The sequence below is a fragment of the Callospermophilus lateralis genome, chromosome X, assembly GCF_048772815.1.
Source record: "Callospermophilus lateralis isolate mCalLat2 chromosome X, mCalLat2.hap1, whole genome shotgun sequence".
In the NCBI taxonomy this organism is placed as follows: Eukaryota; Metazoa; Chordata; class Mammalia; order Rodentia; family Sciuridae; genus Callospermophilus; species Callospermophilus lateralis.
The window spans coordinates 39,762,931-39,787,798 of NC_135325.1; the positions used below are offsets into that span (position 1 = coordinate 39,762,931).

The following is a 24,868-nucleotide window of genomic DNA, read 5'->3' on the forward strand; positions in this document are numbered from 1 at the left end:
GCACCTTAGCAGGCTAGTGGGAGAAACGGTGTGATCAACTGAAGCAGTAAGTAAGAATATCTTCATAAAACAGAATAGGAATTCACGTGCATATTTATGATACATTATGATGCATAATGCCTCCTGATTGTAAAAGCAGGTGAACCCAGGATTTTGCTTTCTTTCAGGTCCTTGCTCCTCTCTCCATTCCCTATACCTCAGAGCTATTTATTTTTATGAACCCCAACAGAAAAACAAAATCTACTCAGTACATACTGCATCCCTGTAAGTGTAATATGAATCTTATTCAAAGGCATCTGAAGAAACTAGATTAGCTGAAACCAATAATCACAAACAAATTCATTAGAACACTTGAAGTATGTGCTCCAAAGTTCCAGAACAGTTAAACTGACAGGTTCCTGCTCCCTAATACCACTGAAACTGTGGAATCCTATGAAACTTGAGATTCCAAATTAGTTAGGTCAGTAAATTACAACCACTTTCCAAATCTGCAAGGCAGTGATATTCATGTTTTAGCATCTCTGTACTGATGGGTTAAATTAACTATGCTTTCAGTGGTTTAGTTTCTCTCACAAGAAGATGTCCCAAATCTCCCAGAGCACTTCTTTCTCTTGGAATGCATGTAGTCAAGGGTGATGAGAATGACTACTAAGAATCCAATAGAAAAGTGATTTCAAAAACCTATCAAATGTTTCTATTATCTTCTGAATTTATACTACCTTAAATAATGAACTGACCAGGAGACAGTTTTACTAGTTGTGAAAAATGAAGGATTCCTAGAACTCTGATTCTATGTGTGTGTGGGGCCCTGTTTTCATTTTTCTCTCATTTGTGCTGCTTCCTTGGAATTCCCCCATTAGGACACCAAATCCTTTTCTATATCAGCAGGAGACAAACATTTTTGGTGGCACTCTGTTCAGTAAGTCACTGGTTTTTATATCTATGTAATTTTTCACTCTCAATGTTTTGTACTACTCAGTAATCAGAAAAACACTATGAAATCAATATTCTTGGAAAGTAAGACAGAAATATATAGAAACACTTGGGTCTTCCTGTTTGCACTACTAGAAATCTTATACTGATCTCCTCAGAGACAGATTTATTGAAAAAGTGGTGCTATAAGTTTGAAGGTGTAAACATTAAAAATAAAGTGGACTGTTCATACACGTCACTATATGTAATAAGTCCATCAGCCAAGAGAACAAATCACATGATTTATGTAATTTTACCCATCCAGTGGCTGCCCAGGATCTGGAAATATCTCTATCTGTGTCTAAGTCCCAGGAGGAGGGCATGAATTAATAATCCTTTCATCTCTTGCTCATGAACACTAAAAGTAAGCAATACTTAGTCATAAACTAGCAGGATTCATTGAGAAAATCTTTAAAATTCTCTTTTAATACTTTACTGGTAAGCTATATCTCAACTGAAGGAAAATCTTACTAATGAACACAAGTTATTAAGGTTAAGTTTCCTGAAATTAAAATTCAAACTCTTCAATTCCAGCACTGTTCAAGTTTTGCAAAATCACTACAACCACCCCTCAACTGCATTTTCACTTTTTCCAAGGAGGAATCAAGAATTATATTTTATTTAGTAACATATGTGCTTGAAAATATATTTTCCATCTAACATAAGGGCAGTAAAATTTTTATGTCTTATATGAGTAGAACAAAATGTCTAGGGCTTAATTCCTACTGATTGCGTTTAGCAAAATCTGTTTTTCCTCTCCATCCTTCTGTAGGATACTGATAATCATTGCTGAAAATCTGAGGCTCAGAAACCTCTGCATTGAAGAAACAATGTTTTTAAAATGCTTTCTTGGAAAAATAATCTTCTCATTGCAGAGATCAAACTGAATCATTTAGTTTAGGAAATGAATGAAATAGAGAGAAGCTATCTGACCATACTTCCTACCTCTTTATCTTGAGAATCCTGAAAGAGAAGGTTTCTCCGAGTCCTTTTGGAATGGAAGCAGTGATGGTTGTCTTCTTGGTTTTCATCTCTTTTCCTTTTCCTGCAAAGAGATTGCAAAGGGTGAGGAAAATATATTGATCTTTTGAACACCTAAATTGTAAGCCGTTGCTAATACATACTTTTTACATCATGTCTGAGAAATTATGTCTGTATCTGCTGCTTAAATAGATTTACAGCTGTAGATACATCCCAAGGCAAACAGAAGAAAAACCCAAAACAGGAACATTACGCATATTCAAGCTCTTAGTTTCCCTAGATGAGTTTCAGAAGTCACTGATGCTTGCAAATAAACACACAAAGAGTTTTATGGCCAAGTTTTCAAAATTTACCTAAACACATTCATTGTCTTTATTCTCTGAAATTACAGTTCCAGGTTACGTGATTTTAACCCCCTCCATATGATAACTCTTAAGACTGTGTAGCTTCTAGTGTCTATTTGCTATTAAAGCTCTTATGAAATGGTGTAGAGATACTAAAGAGACATTCCCTTCGCACTGTTAAGATACTACCGTTGCTATATCAGCAACTATTATGACATAGTGGTTACTTCAATTGACTGTTACCATGAGATTGTGGCTAATGACATCTTTAAAACATTCATTTTTCAACATGTTTTTAATGGTTGGTAAGATTACATCTTTAGCCTGAAGTCTCAGTAAGCAATCAGATTGCAGTGTTTTACATCATAATTCTGGTAAATACCCTGTAACTCATCACACATTCTGTCCTACCATCTACTTTGACATTTCTTTTTACTGTTTGGTACTCCTGAGGATGGCTGAGACAACTCATTTTCATAACTTCTTTACTCTTCAATTAACTGTCATCTCTGGGAAACTATATTTCAGGTAGCCCAATGATCTCAACTTTTTTTAAAAAAATTAAACTCATTTATTTTATCTTTTCTTTTTAAGAAAAGCAATGTATAATAGGAAATATAGGAGTTCCTGTGCCTGAATCTGCCTCCCTGCCATCCATTTATTAAGCCTGACCTATTGTCTTATAGTTGAGGAAATAAAGATCAGAGAAACAAAGTGACTCAGATAGCAAAAATAAGTAAGGCTGGTAGAACTGAAACTGGAAGGAAAGTTCTCTTGAGTCCTGTCCCAACACCCTCCATGTGAGCCTTCAGGATGTGAAAAATAGTAAAAGACTGCATGTCCAAATCAAACAATCCCTTTATGATAAAGAAGTTGCCAGTATAAATGCATTCAGATTACTTGTCTACAATGTTATTTCCAAGGAAATTTTTTATAGTACACATGGGTCCTCCCACCCCATGCTAAAGGATGTTCTGGCACTTTTAACTAGACTTGGGAAGTGAAAGTCCTTTGCAGCCAGAGCATACTTGCTTCACACATACTGTCTGCTGTCAAATTACCATGTTCTTAATTCCAATATGTTCATAATTTGGCTCCTAAATTCATAATTACTGTATTCTTCATGTCCCAAGGTCTTCATTCATTACATGACACAAGCCAATGCAGCAGGTCAGGTTTACTAGCTTTTTACCACTGTACTAAATAATGTTAGGATATTTTCCTGAATCTCAGTTTTATGAATTCACTTGAGCCATGGCAGGATCCTTGTGGAAAGATATGCAATATTAACAGCTGATCAAAACATGGAGCAATAATAAAAAAAAATCTATCATATCTACAAAGGGGGTTACATACTACATATCTTATTCATTTAATCTTCATCGAGATTATTATGGAATGAAGGAAGACCTGTGAATCTGGAGATTCAAGCTTTGTCCTGAGTCTGCTACGAGCTTCCTAAATGGCCTTCACTAAGACAAATGAACCAGCTAAATCCAGTAAAATCAATTTTATATATATATTTTTATCGATGTGTACATATGTGTTACAGGGCACTAGCCCTGCTTCAAAGCTGAGGCAGTTGCTGAGGCCCTCTCTTCACTGGTTGATCAGGCCAGAAACATTTCAGATGTGTCTCTCAGACAGTAGGCATGAGTTTATTAGAAAACATAGGAAAAGGGGACACTCTCAAGGGAGACAGTGGGTCTTCTCATAGTGAATGATGGTGAAGGATGGTGTGCCCTTTTGCCCTCTAGTTTTATTGGGGGTCCCAGGGATTTTCCCATAAAGTCACACCCACATCCATATTTTGACTTTTCACTAAGAACTTCATGGATCACCTCCAAGATAGAATGACTTGTTGCTCACAGATTTGGAGTTTTAAAGGAATTGAATTCCCCTGTTTTTGCCTCAATTTCCTGCACTCTTATTTGGGTTATTTCCCATTGAATCGCCCTCAGCAAGCTTTCTTTGTGAGGATCTTGATATTTTGGTTGCCAGGGTGATTGGGGATCCAGATAGATTTTGTGATGAGCAGGTCTAGGCTATCTGGTGGAGTGTGACATGATCTTAGAACAAAGGTTTTTCTTAATGGGATGTAATTATGGTTGGGGAGGTTTCCACACATCAGGCCCCCACCTTCCAGGTGCTTGCCTGTCAGATAAGGTAATCTGGTTTTCAGATGTCCTCCTCCATCCTTCACCTTCTCCCCCATTCAGGGCTGATTAGCTACACTTAACATATGTATATGCATATGCACACAAATGTATGTAGGTGCATATATGCGTATACACACGATAGGATAGAAATGCTAATTATTTTCTTTCACAAGGTTTGTTGATCACAAACTTAACTAGGTACTTCCCCCGCCCCCCATAAAAAAGTGAAAACACACACACACCAGCTCCTGCCCTCACAGGACTGTCTGGTGATGATTGTGTTTGGATAATAATATTTTGAGTATTTTAATGAACTCGTTTTTACTGAAACTCTCAACATTTTACAATAGGTTGCATTTCTTTTTAAAAAAGTGACCAATAATATGAAAATGATTTTTCAAAACGTAAAACTGAATATATAAAGTGGAGTGTTGAAATCACGATGTAATATTAATTTTATTTGTTTTAAATACATCTTCCTGAATGTAAAACCTCTAAACAAATTTATCAGAAGATATTATTAATGGTTATGGCTTAGTGATAAGTCATGGACAAGGTTAGCTTTCTTTAATACTCTTTATCCACCTAACAAATGTACTACAGTAAGATTTAATGACTCAAATAAAGGATGAAAAATATGTTGATAAAGGTTCATAAAACCCCAAGACAACCTGGAAAGAGAGAAGACCGAGAAGGAGAAATACAATCTAGACAGAACCTCCAGAGAATTGCTAATTTGGAAATCAAAAGGATTTTGTTCCCAAATGGTGAGTTTTCCTGAGGGACTCTAGTAGAAGCCACAACCAACTCACAGCTTCACGTCCTGTGTGACTCAAGACAGTGGAAAAATCAGCCAGTTCACCAGAAAAAGGCTCCGTGGCGTTTTTTTCAAGCACGAAGGGAGGGGGAAGAGCCGCTCAGAGCCAGTGCACGACGCAACACTGCCATCTCCAGGCCGGGAAGAAAAATTATCACCAACTTTGGAGGAAAAAAACCCACCTATTCCGCTGTTTATCTTCTGAGAACTTGGAGACATTGGCTGAAGAAGCCAAGCGAGACCAAAGGATGGTCCAGTATCGCCAGAAGTGGGTCAGGCAACCTGACCCCAGCGCAGAAGCCATCTCTAGTATCACCCTCGTATCCACAGCAACACCATCAAGAAAAAGACGCAGCTCAACTGCTGTTGAGGAGCGCGGGGTGGGGTGGGGGGAGTTGGGGGTGGGGGGGAAGCTAGTCTAGGATTGGCGGGTTCTGGGCCTGCGCATAGGAACCCAGTGAGGTCGTTGCCAGTCTCTCGCTTTGTGTTGGCCTCCATTTTCTTTCCTAGTGCGTCGTTAACTGTCAGTTAAAGGAAGGACTGCTGCCAGGCTGCCCCAGCCATGCCTGTGTCTTCTCTATTGTCTACTTTACCAACAGCAACCCTTCTCATGATATTCTCTGATATTTCCTTGAGAAAACAAAACCAGATAGGAACTCTTACCGCCTTCCAACAATACTGAATCTGCATTTGTAATCTCTGGAAGAAGTGACCTGATCTTATTTGAGGTCAAGCCCTTCACCAGGATCCTGTGCATTTCCATCTTCTTAAGGGATGGACTTTTGCAGTTATAATTTTCTCCTTTGTTATCATGTTCTCTATCTGTACTGGATTATTCTATTATCTGTAAAGGCAGCAGTTCCGTGTTTAGGAATTTAGCTTTTTGGAGCAGATCTTGGTTCCTGCTGTGTAGTGAGACCCCAAGGGGTTACATTCGAGCCAGGGGAGCTATCATGAAGGATGGCTAGGGGCTAGGTGACCCTACAGCTGAGGCTGTGGAGCAGATAACTCTAGACAGGGGTAGGATGGAGTATGAGACCCAGATTCAGAGGCGTCTGCAGATACCAGCAGAGATGAGCTTGAGGCTTAATCAGCCAGGGAGCACTGGTTTTATTTATTTGTGGAGGTTTCCCAGTTTTAACTAATTTCCAACGTATTTTCCTTTAATTTACTAGATATCTATTTCTTAAATTTGTTGCATTAAAATCTCTATCTTTTAAATTCAACATCTACTCTCACATAGAGTGAAATTCTAGTAACTACTTTATTTTGAAAGATGAACCTTATAGATATTATGTTGTAGCAATTCCATTTTAGTTTTGTTTTTCTTTCTTTGTTTTTTCTTTTTGTGGTGCTAGGGATTAAACCCAGAGCCTTGGGCCTGCGAGGCAAGTGCTTTACCACTGAGCTACATCTTTAGCCCCAGTTTTATTTTTCTTGATGTTGGGTTTTTAAGTTTCATTTTAGATGGGAATTATTGTGGTCCCAACTGTATTCAAACTAAGAAAACAGACTCTTCTATAATCTAGACAACATTATCTCTATTCAGCCATTTTGCATACTGGAATACTGGAATCTCACCTTCACCTTTCTATTTTTTTCATCAGCCAATAATTTGAGTAGAGTGTGTGTTCAGATAGGTAAAGCCTGTGGTTGTCAGATAAAATACAGGAAGCCCAATCAACTTTCAATTTCAGATAATGATTTTTTAGTGCATCTTAAATCCAAATTTAATTGAACATCCTATGTCTTCTTTGCTAAATCTGGTGGCCTTACTGACTTGCCAACTCAAGCTGTATGAAGACTGAAGAACACATTCAAAGGTGACAGCTTTGTAAGTCCTTTCAGACTTTCAGTTATTCCTGGCTCACTGGAATATTTATGTCCCCTATACATGAATAGCTTAGCAATCAGAGTATAAGGTATAGAGAGTTGAACAACTGTTACTGACTTACTTTTTATCACTCTACTTCAATACTTCTCCTGTAAAACTTCTAACTGGCCTGCCAACATCCCCATACCTAGTTCACTGCCTCCACATAGTAATGCTCTAAATTTTCACCATATGAACTGGAGAATGGACATGAAAACAATTCTCATTTAAAAGGCCACAAACCCACCCTTTTACCCAACAGAGTAACAGTTTTCCATAAGGAAATACTTTGCAAGTTATTGTCTGTCAGTTCCATAAAAATAATTATTTTCAATAATTTTGTACAATTTTCCACTTTTGTCCTGTGGAAATGAATTTTCCAAACTCTTCATACTACTCTTACTGGAAGAATAATCCCACAGGGTCTATTTTTAAAGACATACAGAAAGCCCTACTAAATGAGTCAACAAATGCTACTTGAGTACCTACAATGTGCTTGACATTTTACTGAATGTCAAAGGTACACAAGAATGATGCATCATGGTCAATGTCTTCAAGGGACCTATAGACAAGCTGATAATTAGTCTATAATGACATCATGTATTTTGTACGTTGCTTGAAACTAAGTAGATTTGAGTACAGAGGATTTTTAGTCACTTATTAATGAAGATGGATTTTATATGATTAAAGGCTGGAATATGTTCCCCCAAATATTTTTTGGGTACTGAAAAAAGTGATTGCCTCTGTGTGTGGTGGCAAAGCAAATATGACAGTCAAAGTTCTGGTCATGCAACATATTGATGACTCAATGCAAGTCTGTCTAGTGCCTGATACCAAACAACAACAACAACAACAACAACAACAACAACAAAAAAAAAAACCTCTCACATTTGATGCCTGTATAGATATATAGATAAACTCTGGATTACTATTTATTTCTATCAGGATCATTTCATAAGGTGAATAAATTAAGTCAAGAAGCATGTAGTGATGCCCACAATGTTTCAAGGAATATTCTGGAAATGGCAAATTAAATAAGAATGACTCATAGTCCTTGACATCTGGGATCTCACCTAAATTTGATTTGGAAGGAAATGAAAGAAGTAAAAGCATATAACTTTTTAATATTACTTTGAGGAGTCAATGAGGCAAGACTTCATACTCTGGGTTCTGCTTTATTTTTTTAAATTAAAAAAATATTTTTAGTTGTTGATGTATCTTTATTGTATTTATTTATATGTGGTGCTGAGAATTGAACCCAGTGCCTCACACATGGTAGGCAAGTGCACTACCACTGAGCCTCAACTCCAGCACCTCTGCATTGTTTTAAAATTAAGAATTATCCAAAATAGAATTAGAATAAGATGTCTACCTCCAATAAGTTGAAGAAAAATAGGATTGTAAATTATTTTATGTATAACAAAACTAGGAAAATATAAATAAGTCAAGTACAAAAGTTAAAAGTGAACCACAAAGAAAGCTATACTCACCTGTCATAATATGTTTAGATTAATTAAATGATTTTTTCAATATCAAAAATTTTGTGGTTTATGTATTTTACTTAACACAAATTTTTTGAAAAAGTAAAGCAGTTACCAGATTTGATATGAAAATATTCTCTGCACAATAACGACAACTATATAATTATAACTGAAGCATTCCTTGTCTTGAAACTCCAAACATGCCTTTGCTATGGTCCTCAGACCAATCAGGAGAATGTTCTTATTTATAGGGCTTCCTACCTGTTCTACAACAGGTCTCACTACACAGATGCTAAGAGCTCTGGCTTTGAGGAAAAGTGGATCTGAAGTAATATCACAGTTCTAAGCCTTACAAAATATGAGATCATAGACAAGTTACTATAGTTTTCAGTAAACTAGTTTCATGATACCTATTTGAGAGGCATGAAGTATAAGGAGTCCTAGACAAATTTTGAATTCTGGTCATGGACTTTATCATAACACCTAGTATGCCATACATTTTGAGATGATAGGGCCATGAAGCACAACTCTACTCCTCTTATTCTCCCCAGTATGGGAAATCTGATGATACAAACTGCTTAGTTATGATCTAGGAGAACCCATTAACTCCTTCCTATGTGAATTACATATTAGTGAGGAGGGGGAGTATGCCAGGACCCCTGAAAATCTCCTTTAGTTTGATAGCACTCAGGGATGTGCTAGATCCAAATCATACCAATTTATGAGTGTATCCGTAAATAACTAAATATCTTAGAAGGCAGTTATTAAATTGTTATGAATTCAAGCAATTTGAAAAATTTGAGCTTTGATTTCTTGGCTAGCCCTAAAGATCCACAATGAGTTTCTAGCTCAGACTATACCTCCATGGATCCACCATAAAGAGTTGCGACAGGGGCTGGGGTTGTGGCTCAGTGGTAGAGCACTGGCCTTGCTTGTGTGAGACACTGGGTTTGATCCTCAGCACCACATATAAATAAATAAAGGTATTACGTCCATCTACAATTAAAAAATTTTAAAAAGAGTTGCAACAAATTTGAATTTTTGTTCCTTCCTGAGTTCAAGTAAAGAAATATTCCAGGGGTTACATCAAACTCCCAAACATCATTTTCCAAAATGCAAAAGACGGACCATAATAACTTCAACCCTAGTCCTAGGAGTGAACAATTTTTTCACTCCACTACCAGAAAGACTGCTTCAACAGCAGTACAAAGATAAGACAATACAACAAGAGAGACAATAGGAAAGGTTAGCATTCTCTCAGAACAAAGCACTTTCATGGGAAATTTGGAGCAGAAACCCCTCAATCACATAGCAATTTATTTCATTAAAAGAGAAGGAAGAATCTTTTCCTTACAAGATAAAGAATGGATGGAAATGTCATTACTTCCATAGATCCATAGGATAAGAAGTATATTTCTGCAAACTCTAAAGGGTGGAATCCACTATCTTGGAAAATGCGAGTATTTACCCAGGGCCTTAGCAAATTAACCCTTAGCCCTGCAGAACTATGCAGTACTGTCCCACACCAGAAAGGTTGCAGTGAAGTGAAGTCCTCAATGGAGAATTAGACAAATTCACAATTATAATTATAGGATTCAACAAATCCTTCTGAGAAATTTATAAAACTACTAAATAGAATATCAGGACGATATTTAAGCTCTGAAAAACACAATCAGCCAACAAGATCTAGTTGCCATGTATAGAACATCTGAGTCTAATCAACATATATAGAACATTCCAGTCAGTAACAGCAAAAAACTTATTTTTTAATGTATTCATGGAAGATTCACTAACACAGACTCATACTGAGCTATAAAACAAACCTGAACAAGTTTGAAAATAATTAGTATTATACTGGGTGAGGTGGTGCACACATATAATCCCAGCAATTTGACAGGCTGAGACAGGAGGATCATATGTTTGAGGCCAGCCCAGGCAACTTACAAATTCTCTGTTTCAAAATAAATAAATAACATGAGTTAGGGATTCAAGTCAATAGCAGAGTGCTTGACTAGCATTCAAAAGGCCCTGGGTTCAATTCCCCCACCATCACCACAACAAAAAGTTTGATATCATGTTCTCTGACCATAATAGAACCAAGTGAGAAATCTAAACATGTAGAAATGAAACAACATATGTATATATAACCCATGGCTCAAGGAGAATATGTCAAAGGAAATAAAACAATAAAGAAACAGAATTAAAATAAAACCATAACACATCAAAATGTTTGGGATATAGCTGAAGCAATGACAAAAGAGAAATTTTAAAATTTAAGTTCTTATGTTAGAATCTAAGTTTCCACCTTAAGAAACTAGAAAAAGAAGAAGAAATAGAAATCACAAGAATGGTAATAATAAATATTAGGATTTCAAATTGAAAATATAGAAACTATAGGAAAAAATCAAAGAAACAAATGTTATTTTCAAAACTATAACTTAAACAGATAATCCTTTAGCAAGACGGAAAAAAATATATGAAACAGATGGTTCCAATCCCCAGTGCCAAAGAATATCACTCTTGATTCTGCAACTCTTAAAAGTATAATAAGGGGGTGCCCATGGAGCTCTTGCTTCACAGTGGGGGCGATAGCCTTGGTTTGCATGCTCTGGGACAGCTTGTCAGTGATGATATCCTAAGAAAAGGAAAATTTGTGGAGCAGCCCTTTGCTGCCCCAGAAGTAACCTTGTGGTCACAAAAGGATACTGCTCTTGGTGATAACTTGCAAAGTAATGAGACTAGTTTGATAGAACAAGCCCCATTACCTCAAGTTGAACTTATAATAATTAGTATTATACTGGGTGAGGTGGTGTGGCACCTCATAGAGCTCAGCGATAAGCTCTACACATTGAGAAAATAATGTTAAAAGGAGTCCAGAGAAAAAGGACTGACAAATATTGAGAGTGCATTTTCAATGTAAATTGATCTGATCTTTTGTTACAACATTAACGGAAACCCACCAGGAACTACAGGAATTCCTACTGAAGCTTCCAAAGGAATTGTCTTCAGAGACTTCTGACAAACCATTTTAAGAGCCCTGAATCAAAGTTCCTTGAAAAGGAAGGAGAGGCAACACTCTGACCAGAAGCCTATCCTAAGGTAGCTATTTTCAATTTCATCACATGCTTTTCTACAGAGTCAAAAAGTACACACCTTTTTTTGTTCTGTATCATCAGACTGTCTACACAATCTTAATAATCCTCTCTGGAGACTTCTAAGATACTAGAAAATTTAAAAGAAGCTTCGAGTCAAGAAGCAGATATCTTGCAGTACACCATAAGCCACAAGAAACATACCAGGAAATGTTCCATTATGAATATTGATACAAACTGTACTAGCTGAGTCACATTCTGTTGAAAAATGGAGCTTATCTTCAATAAAGAAGAAGAAAGCCACAAATAGAAAAGGAGAAAATTAAGAAAATGGATAACAGACTGAATAGTAAAAAAATATGATATTATCAGCATAACTATGGTGGTACTGTGAAAAAATGTGATTTTGGATATTGAATCTGGATATTACGCATGTAGAGAAACATCTTCTGAGAGTTACAGTTCTCCATCTAGTCCACAACATGATGGAAGAGAAAATTCTGAAAGTGAAGAAGAAAAAAAAAACAGAGACACAGACAGCAATTCTGAGGATTCTGAGAATTCATCAACATCTAGATGTGCAGGTTATAGTTCTGTTAACCAGATAGATGGTCACTGTCAAGCCACCTGTTCAGATTGCATCACTAGGAAATGAGAATGAAAACATTATAGAAGATCCCTTGAACTTGCCCAAGTATCCACATATTCTTTTTATGCCCACTTAATACTGTGGCATGCACAACAATGCCTAGAATTCTGAAGTTGTTATCCCTCTTTCCAAATTTGCAGATGGCAAAAAAATAGGGATGCTTGTTCCTAGTCCTGTTGCTATTTTTGCAATAAGGGATTCCACAGTTTCAACCCTTGTGGAATTCTAGGATCAACAGCTTCTACTGGAGAATCAGAAAAATACCTTGAATTGCTGGCTTCCCCTTTACCTATTTCATCAACCTTCCTTTCACATAGCAGTAGTCCTGCTTTGTACCTAACGTTTCAGAGGCTAAAATTGCAACCACTACAGAGATCTTCTGAGAGTTGCACAGTTAATATCCCACAACCAACTGAAATTCTGAGCATCAGATCACCAAATACTGTCTTTATTCTTGTTCATAACCCAGGTAGTTTTCTAGAATCTCCTGTGACTACTACAAACCCCATCACAAAATCTACATCCTACAGTGATACAGCCACCTCAATAATCATAGCAGCTCAATTCACAATAGCTAAACTGTGGAACAAACCTAGATGCTCTTCAATAGATGAATGGATAAAGAAACTGTGGTATATATACACAATGGAATATCAGTCAGCCTTAAAGAAGAATGAAATTATGTCATTTGCAGGTAAATGGACGAAGTTGGAGAATATCATGTTAAGCAAAGTAAAACAATTCCCCAAAACCAAAGACCAAATGTTTTCTATGGTAAATGGATGATGATCCATAATGGGTGCCACAGTCTAGCTGGGCACAATTCACCAGCCACTTATCAAGCAGAAACAAACTTTATTTTTAGAACACACACGCTGCACCACACGAGCTCTTCAGGAATTCCCCGAGAGCCCAACTGCCACCACCGGCTTCCCACAAGCCTCTCAACCCCACCCCCCTCCTGCTCTTGAGGTCGATTGGCTGGGTCGTGTGGGCGGAGCCAAAAGAGTCCCCCAATGAGCAGCTCCGTGATCTGAAAGGGCGGGGAAACAGCCCAATGAGCATCACCACAGAGGAGTCAATCAGCTGGCAGCTGGAAGTTTGCTGGGGCCGCTGTGAGCCAATCATCAGCTGGCAGCTGGAAGTTTGCTGAGGCCCCTTTGGCTGTGGCTCTCAACATCTCCCCCTCTCTGTTTAAACAACAAGCATGTGGCTTAGGGACTGTGCCTGCCTTAGGTTGTCCAATAGTACATATGGTCCTTACCCATCATCAGATGAGCTGACCTCAAGGCATCAGTCTCCTGTCTTAGGTTGGTACCATTGCAATTGGATCTTACCCATCATTGACTACCAGTCCAGCATACAGCCACACCTGTGGACAGGCCTTTGTACCATTGGGGGACGGGGGTGAGGTTCTTTGCCTCACTTCTGTTTGCCCCCAAATTTTAGCTGAACAACCATGACAAGCAGAAGGGAGGAGGATACACCAAGCCAATTGACGGCTCCTTTTGGAAAAATTGTACCACTGATGACACCATCAGCAAAAATACCCCAACACTACCAGAAGTCGCTGCACCAACAGATAGTTCACTATGCATACAGGTGAGTTCACAATGCATACAAGTGATACATAGTTCAGGCAAGTTCTGCAAGCAGTTCAGTGATAGCTATTGCAGAAGCTGTAGATTGGTTTTATCCCAGCACTGGGATGAAGATAGGAATTCTGGCAATATTGGCTAAAGAAAAAATTATGTAACATTCCAGAAGGCATAAAAGAAAACAATTTTCTGAACAATTTACATTATCCTGACCAGAAATATTAAATATAATGAAAAGGAAAGGTGAAAGTAAACAAACAGATCTGTTAACCTCCTTTTTTGTTCACATATTAAAACAATCGTCAACAGCAGTTTACCCAATTTAAATTAAACCATTTAAATCACTTGAATAAAAAAAATTTGGATCCATTTTTTCATGAGCACTCATCATATATTATATATGGACATACGTACATACAAACATACAACACAAAACACAAATGTGCACACATAATATAATACATACAACACATAACATAATAGTAAAGGCCTTATAACTTTTTACAGGTGAAATCTCCATTGCAATGTTTAAAAACTTTATAGTCAAAAAATAGAACTGATCAGCAAAACATTAACCTAGGTCTGTATGAGCTCAAAAAACAAAATAGAACTTCATGATGTGGGAAAGGGCAATAATAAAATAGATATTGAAAAAAGCATCCTGGTTCTGTCGCAGATGTAAGGATAGCCAAACTGGAGTTCTGGATATCAGTTGTTATGGATTTGAGCCAAATCATCTTCTTTTTGGTCTGTAGAAATCGCTTTAGTTAATCTTTCTGGAATCCAAATCGGCTGCTGTTCTCCTGGTGGAAATACACAAACAGACCCCCGACTGCAGACAATCACTGGGTCAGCACCTTAGTTAATCTCTCTGGAATCCAAATCGGCTGCTGTTCTCCCTGTGGAAACACACAAACAGACCCCCGACTGCAGACAATCACTGGGTCAGCACCTTAGTTAATCTCTCTGGAATCCAAATCAGCTGCTGTTCTCCCTGTGGAAACACACAAACAGACCCCCGACTCCAGACAATTACTGGGTCAGAACCTTTCCATTGTCTTGTTAGAATATCTTTCCAAAGTACCTTGGGCTTATGTACATTTTTTGGACACATATGCCTTTCCTCAGCACTAATCCCTGATGAATCCAAATATTTTAAGTTTATCTTTGGGGAATATATACCCCTTCCCAATTCCCTCTTTTTGCTTTAATAAGTACATTTTAATAGATTGATGAGCTCTTTCAACTATGCCTTATCCCTGTGGATTGTATGGGATTCCTGTTATATGAGTAATGCCAAATAAAGAGCAAAATTGTTTAAAAGAGGTAGAAGTATAACCAGGGGCATTATCTGTTTTTAACTGTTTTGGAACGCCCACAGTGGCAAAATTTTGTAAGCAATGAGCTATAATATCTTTAGTTTTTTCTCTGGCATGAAGGGAGCCCATCAAAAATCCAGAAGAAGTATCAACTGTAACATGCAAATGTTTTAATTTTCCAAATTCTGGCAAGTGTGTGACATCCATCTGCCAAATATGGTTAGGTATCAGTCCTCTAGGATTGACTCCAAGATTAACTTGTGGTAAAAAGGTCACACAATTTTGACATTGTTTTATTATTTGTCTAGCTTGTTCCTTAGTTATTTTAAAATGCTTTTGTAAAGTATTAGCATTGACATGGAACTTTTTATGAAAATTTGTAGCTTCTTCTAGTGTAGAGAAAAAATGTATGTCATATGTAGTTTTATCTGCTAAATCATTGCCCAAACTAAGGGCTCCAGGCAATCCTGTATGTGCCCTGATATGTCCTATAAAGAATGGATCTTTTCTGTCCAAGATTAGACTTTGTATAGTGGAAAGCAAAGAGAAAACAGTAGAGGAAGGGGAAATCCTACCAGCATCTTCAAGGGATACTATAGCATTAAGTATATACTGACTATCGGAAAATAAATTAAATACAGAATCTTTAAACATCACAAAAGTTTGTAATACTGAATTAAGCTCTACCTTTTGAGCTGATTGTTTGGGTACTAAAAATGTAAAAGTTTGATCAGGTATAACTATTGCTGCTGTACCATTATTTGACCCATCAGTGAATATATTTGGAGCATTCATGATAGGTGTTTTTCTTGTCATTTTTGGAAAAATTACAGGATGCAATGACCAAAAAGATAATAAAGGTTTAGATGGTAAGTGGTTATCAAATGAAACATTAGATTTGCACATGATTATTGCCAAGTATTTAACTCATTAGCTAACTCATCAATTTGATCCATAGTATATGGAGTAATAATTTTATTGGGAGAAATTCCTAACACTCCCTTTGCTGCTTTTATTCCTTTGAGTATTAATTGTCCTACAGCCTCAGGATACCTAGTAAGAATAGTGTTAGGAGAATAAGATAAATGTATCCATAATAATGGACCTTCTTGCCAAAATACTCCTGTAGGAATATTTTTTGTTGGTAGTACAATAAATAATAAAGGCAAATTTATATCAATTCTATCCAAATGTATATTTTCCATATATGTTTCAATGATTTTTAATGCCTTTCTTGCTTTAGGCATTAACATTCGGGGTGAATTTGGATCTGATGGACCTTTTAGGATATCAAATAAAGGTCCCAACTCTCCTGTTGGTATGCCTAGATAAGGCCTTATCCAATTTATGTCTCCTAATAACTTTTGAAAGTCGTGATTTGAGTTGATCTACTTGTATTTGAATTTTTGGTGGATGGACCATGGTTGAGGATAATAGAACTCCTAAATAATTAATTGGAAATTTTAAGTGTATTTTATCTATTGCTATATCTAGATTATAATTTTTTAATAAGTTTGTAAGTGGGGCATAACTTCTAGCAATGTGTTTTTAGCTTTGGGTGCTAATAATACATCATCCATATAGTGAAATATTTGTAGTTCAGGATTTTGATTTCTAAGTGGCTGGATTACTTTGTTAACATAAATTTGACACATAGTTGGGCTGTTAGCCATCCCTTGAGGGAGTACTTTCCATTCATATCTCTGATCAGGACCTTTGTGATTCAGTGCAGGTATAGTAAATGCAAAACGTGGACTATCCTCAGGATGAATTGGAATTGAAAAAACAATCTTTAATATCTATAACTAAAACATACCAGGTTTTTGGCAAAGCAGACAATTGAGGAATCCTCGATTGAGCAGGTCCCATAATAACCATCTCATTATTAATGGCTCTTAAATCTTGCAATAATCTCCATTTACCAGGTTTCTTTTTGATGACAAAAATGGGAGTATTATGGGGACATACGGAATGTTGTATATGTCCTTCCGCTAATTGTTGTTTGACCAGATCATGGGCTGTTGCATCTTTTCTTTAGTCAGGGGCCACTGAGGAACTCATACTGGTCTTTCTGATTTCCAAGTAATTTTTTTTTTGTCTCAGTGACCCCTCTTGAAAATCCAACCCATGTCTGTCTGTTCCTTCATCTATTTGTATTGATGCTGCTATACCTTGTTCTTGTTCTCCTAATCTTTTTCCTTTCCTAAAACCTGTCTAGCCATAATAGTGGACACATTTGAATTGATGTTATTTGTTAATGTTAGTCCTAATTGATCTAGGACATCTCTTCCCCATAAATTTATGGGAAGATGATCCAATACATATGGCTGTATAGTTCCTTCACATCCTTCAGGATCCTTCCAATCTAATACCATTGCATTTCTATGGGGTTTAGTCGCCACTCCTAGGTCTCGAAGCATTTGAGTGGCTTGTTGTAATGGCCAATATTTTGGCCATTCTTGACGAGAGATGATGCTAAGGTCTGCACCTGTATCCAGTAGCCCATTAAATTCATGTCCTTGAATATTTAGTTTTAGCATGGGGTGAGAATCTAAATTTAAAGAAATCATAGCCCAATCTACACCTGTGGAGCCTAATCCCCTGGAACCCCTTTCTACAGTAGGACTGGAAAATTTATCATGTAGGCTGGGTATTATTAGTAACTGTGCTATTCTATCTCCTGGTGAAATTACTGATATACCCTTTGGAGAACTGGCTATAATTTTTATTTCACCTTCATAATCAGGATCAATTACCCCAGGACTTATCATAAGTCCTTTAGAGTAGAAGAACTGCGTCCCAATAATAAGCCTACTCTTCCTTTGGGAAGAGGTCCTTTTACCCCTGTGGGAATGATTTGAACTCCCATCTCTGGAGTTAGTATTGTTCTGGCGGAGGCGCAGATGTCCAATCCTGTGCTTCCTCTGGTTTGTCTAGTGAGGGATCTAATGGAAGATGTGTCCTGGACACTAGCCTGATGGGGTTAGTGGGTCCTCCAGTGCCCTGTATATTTGTGATCTTGGGCTCTGGAGCATTGGGCCCTCCTGTCCGTTTTTTGGCAATGAGCCTGATGCCTTTCTCCACGATATCGTGGATAGACACCTGGTCCTTGTTCATTTTTTGATAATGGAGTACCCTCTATGGTGGTCTGAGAATTCATTAGCCCAATGTCTCCCTCTACGGCATGGTGGGCAAATACCCGGTATTCTACTCTTTTGATACCTAGTTTTGTTAAACCCTCCTCCTATGGGGCAATTCCTTTAAAATGTCCTATTTGATAATGCCAAGGTCGCGGGTTCGATCCCTGTATGGGCCACCAAATGCTGCAGTCTGGCTGGGCACAATTCAGTAGCCACTTATCAAGCAGAAATGAACTTTATTTTTAGAACACACATGCTGCACCACACGAGCTCTTCAGGAATTCCCTCAGAGCCCAACTGCCACCTCCAGCTTCCCACAAGCCTCTCAACCCCCCCACTCCTCCTGCTCTTGATGCCGATTGGCTGGGTCGCAATGGCGGAGCCAAAAGAGTCCCCCAATGAGCAGCTCCGTTGTCTGAAAGGGCGGGGAAACAGCCCAATGAACATCACCGCAGAAGAGCCAATCAGCTGGCAGCTGGAAGTTTGCTGGGGTCCGTTAGGCTGTAGCTCTTAACAAAGCGGGGCGGGGGCAAGGGAAGAATGGAGGAACTTTAGATTGTTCAGAGGGGAGGAGGGGAGGGTGTGTGTGTAGGGGTAAGATAGTGGAATGAGACAGACATTATTACCTTATATGCATGTGTGATCCCACAAATGGTGTCATTCTACATCATGTACAACCAGAGAAATGAAAATTGTGCTCCATTTGTGTAAGAAATAAACTTCAATTAAAAAAAAACCTGCATCCCAAGTGGTTGGACTAAATCAAATGGTGCTTCAAATTAAGGGAAACACGGGGATAGTTCCTCAGCCTCCCAATGTGAAGGGAGATCTTCCAGTATCTGGTCTCTCAAGCTGCACAGCCACAAGCTTCCTATACCTTACCAGGCTCTCCTCTTGCTGCCAGTATGTTACTTACCCCAAATTCCAATGTGCTAAACACAGCAACCACTTCTGCCCAGCCAGCAAGTGCAGGCATCAGCCAGACCCATTCCACTGTTCCTCCGGAGGTTCCTACCACACTCCAGACCCTGCCCCAAACCCAAGCCCTACTTTCAAATACAGTACTGTGCACAGTGAGAGTACATCCTACATCAATGCTGAGGGGAACACGAACTCTAAAGGCATGATAGTACCATCACAGCAGATGGGCTTAGGTCCTTGTGGTTCTTGAGGACAAAGGATCAGCTGTAGGACCAATGGAAACCTTCAGCTAAATAGTTACTATTATCCCAATCCAATGAACCGAGTCCTTTCATTCTTCATTCTGCCATCCATTTGTAATGGCAGCTACTTCAACCAAGCACTTCCCAGCAATGGAAACCAACTTCTTTTTTTTTTTCCCACCTCAGGCTCCAGATACAAATAAACTAGTGCATGACCCAGTCATAGGAGCCAAGCCAACTATGGCATGCAACAAATGGCAGTATTTGGGAGATTCTATCCCATATATCCAGCACCTAACATAATTGTCAACACCAGTGGTTTGGGCCCAAGAAGAGCCTCATGTTACAATTGTGGTGTAAGCAGACACTATGTACTATAAGCAGTAGTCTGTGGAGGTCAATCAACTGGCACTTACAGACAGATATGTACCTCCCCTCCCACATTCAAATGATATGTTGGATTCTGCAGACTGAAACAAGTAAAACTTGCTTACTTAATACCCTACAGTGTGGGGAGTCAAGGGATGTGGAAGGGAGGAAAGAAATGCATTTTATTTGTTTCTTTGTCTATACATTTCCTGGATTTCTACGCAGTTGGGGATTTTTACTCCTCTTGTACCAATGTCCAAAATAGAAAAGAATGCAATGCTTCTGAGCCTCTGATCTCCTAGTTCAACAACAGGCTTTTTTTCCCTCACATCATCACACATGTATTTTGCATAATGATGAGGGTCTCCTTCCATCTTCCATGCAATTCCCATTCTCCCTCCCACCTCTCTTTCCTATCTAGAGGTAATCTTCTTCTCATTCTCTTCCTCCCTACCCCATTTTGAGTCACCCCCCTTATATCAGAAAAGACATTCAGCAATTTTTTTTTGAGATTGGCTAACTTCACTTAGCATAATCTGCTCTAAAGCCATCCATTTCCCTGTTAATGCCATGATCTTGTTATTTTAGTGCTGAGTAATATTCCATTGGGTATAAATGCCACATTTTTTTTTTATCCATTCATCCATTGAAGGGCATCTAGGTTGGCTCCACAGTCTAGCTGTTGTGAATTGTGCTGCTATAAACATTGATGTGGCTGTGTTCCTGTAGTATGCTGTTTTTAGGTCTTTGGGGTATAGTCCGAGAAGAGGAATAGCTGGGTCAAATGGTGGTTCCATCATTCCCAGCTTTCCAGGTAATCTCCATACTGCTTTCCAAATTGGCTGCACCAATTTGCAGTCCCACCAGCAATGTATGAATGTATCCCCCCACCCCCCCCCCCCGAATCCTCGCAGACACTTGTTGTTATTTGACTTCATAATGGCTGCCATTCTTACTGGAGTGAGATGGTATCTTAATTTTAATTTGCATTTCTCTGATTGCTAGAGATGGTGAGCATTTTTTGATTGTATATCCTCTTCTGAGAAGTGTCTGTTCAGGTCCTTGGCCCATTTGTTGATTGGGTTATTTGTTTTTTTGTATATCCTCTTCTGAGAAGTGTCTGTTCAGGTCCTTGGCCCATTTGTTGATTGGGTTATTTGTTTTTTTGAGTTCTTTGTATACCCTAGAGATTAGAGCTCTATCTGATGTGTGTTATATATGTGACTGCATAACCAATGTGATTCTGCAACCTGTACATTCAGAAAAATGAGAAATCATATCCCATCTGATTCAAATGTATGATATGTCAAGATCATTGTACGTCATGTGTAACTAATTAAAACAAATAAAAACTTATAAAAAAACAGGCTTATATGTATGATACATGTAACTTAACTATCAAAAGGAAATTGTTGATTCATGCTTTTATTGTTTTTTTTTTTAAACTGAAGTCTTGCTGTGTGCAATGTTTACTGAATCTTTAAAACTATGTATTTGACCCTCTTTTACAACATTGGTAGCAGTCATATGATTTTGAAAAAAGTTAAAAAGAAACTTTTCTTCTTCCCTGGCTTTTCTCACTTTCACCCTAAACTACACTTTTCTGGCCAGCCACCTTCACCCTTTCCCTGGCCTGCAGCAGGAGTGCCTGGAAGTGTACTTGCCCACATTTCTGTAAACTGCTCTGCATATAAAGGGAAAGTAAAATATTTCATCTTAATCTTATAGCAGAAATTAAATTCCCAAAATTGTATGTATATATGTAATAAATAGCATCACACACATATCTATCTATCTATCTATATCTTGTTGTCAAAATAAACATGATAATATGTGGAAGCTTTTTGTATATGTGGAAGCTCTTTATTTGTATGTTTATCATTACTTTGATATTTGAAATGCTATGTACTGGAAAAGACATTTACATTTCTGGAACAGATTGAATTTTATGCAACCTTTTTTCTTGCAGTAAAAAATGAATCTGTTCCAAGTAAAGCTGCTATGAACATTTGTATACAGGTTTTTATATTATCAACATGTTTATATTCCATGAATGTATGAGAACATGCAGTGTTTGTCTTTCTGTACTTATTTCACTTACCATGTTGTATCAAAGTACTATTCATGTTTCTTCTTTTTTAAAATTTTTCTTTGTAGTTGTAGATGGACAGAATGCCTTTATTTTATTTATTTATTTTTATGTGGTGCTGAGGATCAAACCCAGTGCCTCATGCATGCTGGGCAGGCGCTCTACCACTGAGCTACATCCCCAGCCCTATCCATGTTTCTTCAAATGAAAGGATTTCATATATTTAATTGCTGAGTAGTATTCCATTGTGTATATGCAATACATTATTTAGTCCATTGACAGATGATTCTATATTTTAGGTTTTGTGAATAGTGCTGTTATAGACATGGGCAAGCAGGTACCTCTTTGATTTGATGATTTCATTTATTTTGTATATATACCAAGCAGTGAAATAGCTGGAGCATGTTGTAGATCTATTTTTACATTTAAAATTATTTATTTATTTATTCACTTATTTAAATTTTGAGACATGGTCTTGTTAATTGTTTGCTTGGGTCCTCACTAAGTTTCTAAGGCTGGGTTTGAATTCGTAATCCTTCTGCCTCAGCTTCCAATTGCTGGGATTACAGGTATGCACCACTGTGCCTGGCTATATCTACATTTTTGAGGAATTTCCATACTGTTTTTCAAAGTGGTTGTACTAATTTACAATACCACCAATAGTGTGCAAGGGTTTCCTTTTTCTTCACATATTTAATAGCACTTGTTATCTTTAGTTTTTTGATGACAGTCATTTTTACTGGAATGAGGTGATATCTCATTGTGCTTTGGAGTTACATATTTCTCATGATTAATGATAAAGATATTTTCATATACTTATTGACCAATTGAATATCTTTTGAGAAATTTCTATTCAGGTCATTTTCCCCTTTTTAAATTAGATTATTTTGTCTTCTTACTTTTTTGAATTTTTTTTTGTTGTAAATGGACACAATACCCTTATTCTGTCTATTTATTCTTATGTGGTGCTAAGGATCGAACCCAGTGCCTCACACGTGTAAGACAAGCACTCTACTGCTGAGTTACAACTCCAGTTCCTGTCTTCTTACTTTTAAAGTTGTTTGAGTTCCTTATATAATCTAGATATTAACTCCTTGACAGATTAATAGTTCACACATGTTTTTCTCATTTGTAGGTTGTCTTTTCACTCTGTTGATTTTTCCTCTTTACTCTAAGAAGCATTTTAGTTCAATGTAATCCCCTTTGTCTAGTTTTACTTTTGCTGTCTGTGCTTTTGGGTTGTATAAAAAAAAATCTTTGTCTATACCACTATCTTTAAGTGTTTCTTTTATGTTTTCTTCTAGTAGTTTTGTAGTTTGGGGTCTTATAATTAGGTCTTTCGACCATTTGATTTTTATATATAGTGAGAGGTAGGTGGATAGTCACATTCCTTTGTGTATGTATATTTAGTGTGAAGAAACCATCCTTTCTCCAATATATGTTTTTGGTGATTCTCTCAAAAGTCAGTTGGCTATAAACACATGCTTCAATTTCTGGATTTTCTATTCTCTTTTATTGATGCATGTGTCTGTTTTTATTCCAGTATCATGATGTTTTGATTACTCTAGCTTTGAAGTATGTTTTGAAGTCAGGTATCATGATGCCTCCAGCTTCATTCTTTTTGCTTAGGATTGCTTTGGCTACTCTGGGTCTTTTGTTGTTGTATATGAATTTTGTGATTATTTTTTCCAGTTCTGTGTAACATGCCACTGGTATTTTGGTGGTGATTGGATTAAACTTGTAGATTGATTTGGGTAGTATAACATTTTATTTCTATTGATTCTTCTAATCCATATGGATGGGATGTCTGTATATTTTGTGTGTCCAATATAAGTTCTTTCATCACAGATTTGTAAATTTTATTGTAGAGATCTTTCACTTCCTTGGTTAAGTTTATTCCTAAGCACTTTATGTTTGTAGATGTTGTGAATGGGGTTTTTAAAATTTCCTTTTCAGCCAGTTTGTTATTTATACATAAAAATGCAACTCATTTTTGTGTGTTGATTTTGCATTCTGCACCTTTAGTAATTCATTTAACAGTTCCAAAAGGTTTTTTTTTTTTTTTTTTTGGTGATCTTTAGGGTTGTCTATATATAAGTTCATGTCATTTGCAAACAGAGATAATTAAATATTCTCCTTTCCAATTTGCATACTGTTTCTTTTCCTTTCCTAATTGCTCTGGCTAAGACTTCCAGGACTACGTTGAATATGAGTGGTGAAATAAAGGACACCCTTATTTTATTCCAGCTCTTAGAGGGAATGCTTTCAACTTTCCCCCATTTAGTAATATGTTGGTTGTGGGTTTGTCAAGTATATTCTTCCTTATATTATATAACTAATTTGTTGAGTGTTTTATTATGAAGTCATTTTGAATTTTATCACTTGCTTTTTCTGGATATTGAAATGATCATACCGTTTTTGTCCTTCATTATATTGTTGTTCTGTATTCCATTTATTGATTTGACTTTGTTTAACCATCCATGTATCAGTAGGATAAATCTCATTTAAGCATGGTATATATATTTTTATGTATGGTTGGATTTAGTTGACTAGTATTCTCTGGACAAATTTTGCATCAATCTCTATCTGGTCTGCTGTTCTTTTTTTTTCATGCGTTTTTGTTTGATTTTAGTATCAGAGTAATACTTTCATCACAGAGTGAGTTAGGGAGAGTCAACTCCTTTTCAAATTTTTGGAAGAGTATGAGGTGAATCATAATTAGCTCTTCTTTAATGTTTTATAGAACTCAGCAGTGAAGGTATTAGGTCTTAGGTTCTTCTTTTGGGAAATTTTGATTACTGATTCAATCTTGTATTCCCTTT

The 24,868-nt window shown here is 37.3% G+C and overlaps 1 pseudogene; it reads left to right on the forward strand.

The window, feature by feature from the left end:
- Positions 1-11,187: 11,187 nt before the first annotated feature.
- On the forward strand, positions 11,188-20,062 carry LOC143638513 (zinc finger CCHC domain-containing protein 2 pseudogene; annotated as a pseudogene).
- The last annotated feature ends 4,806 nt before the right edge of the window (positions 20,063-24,868 follow it).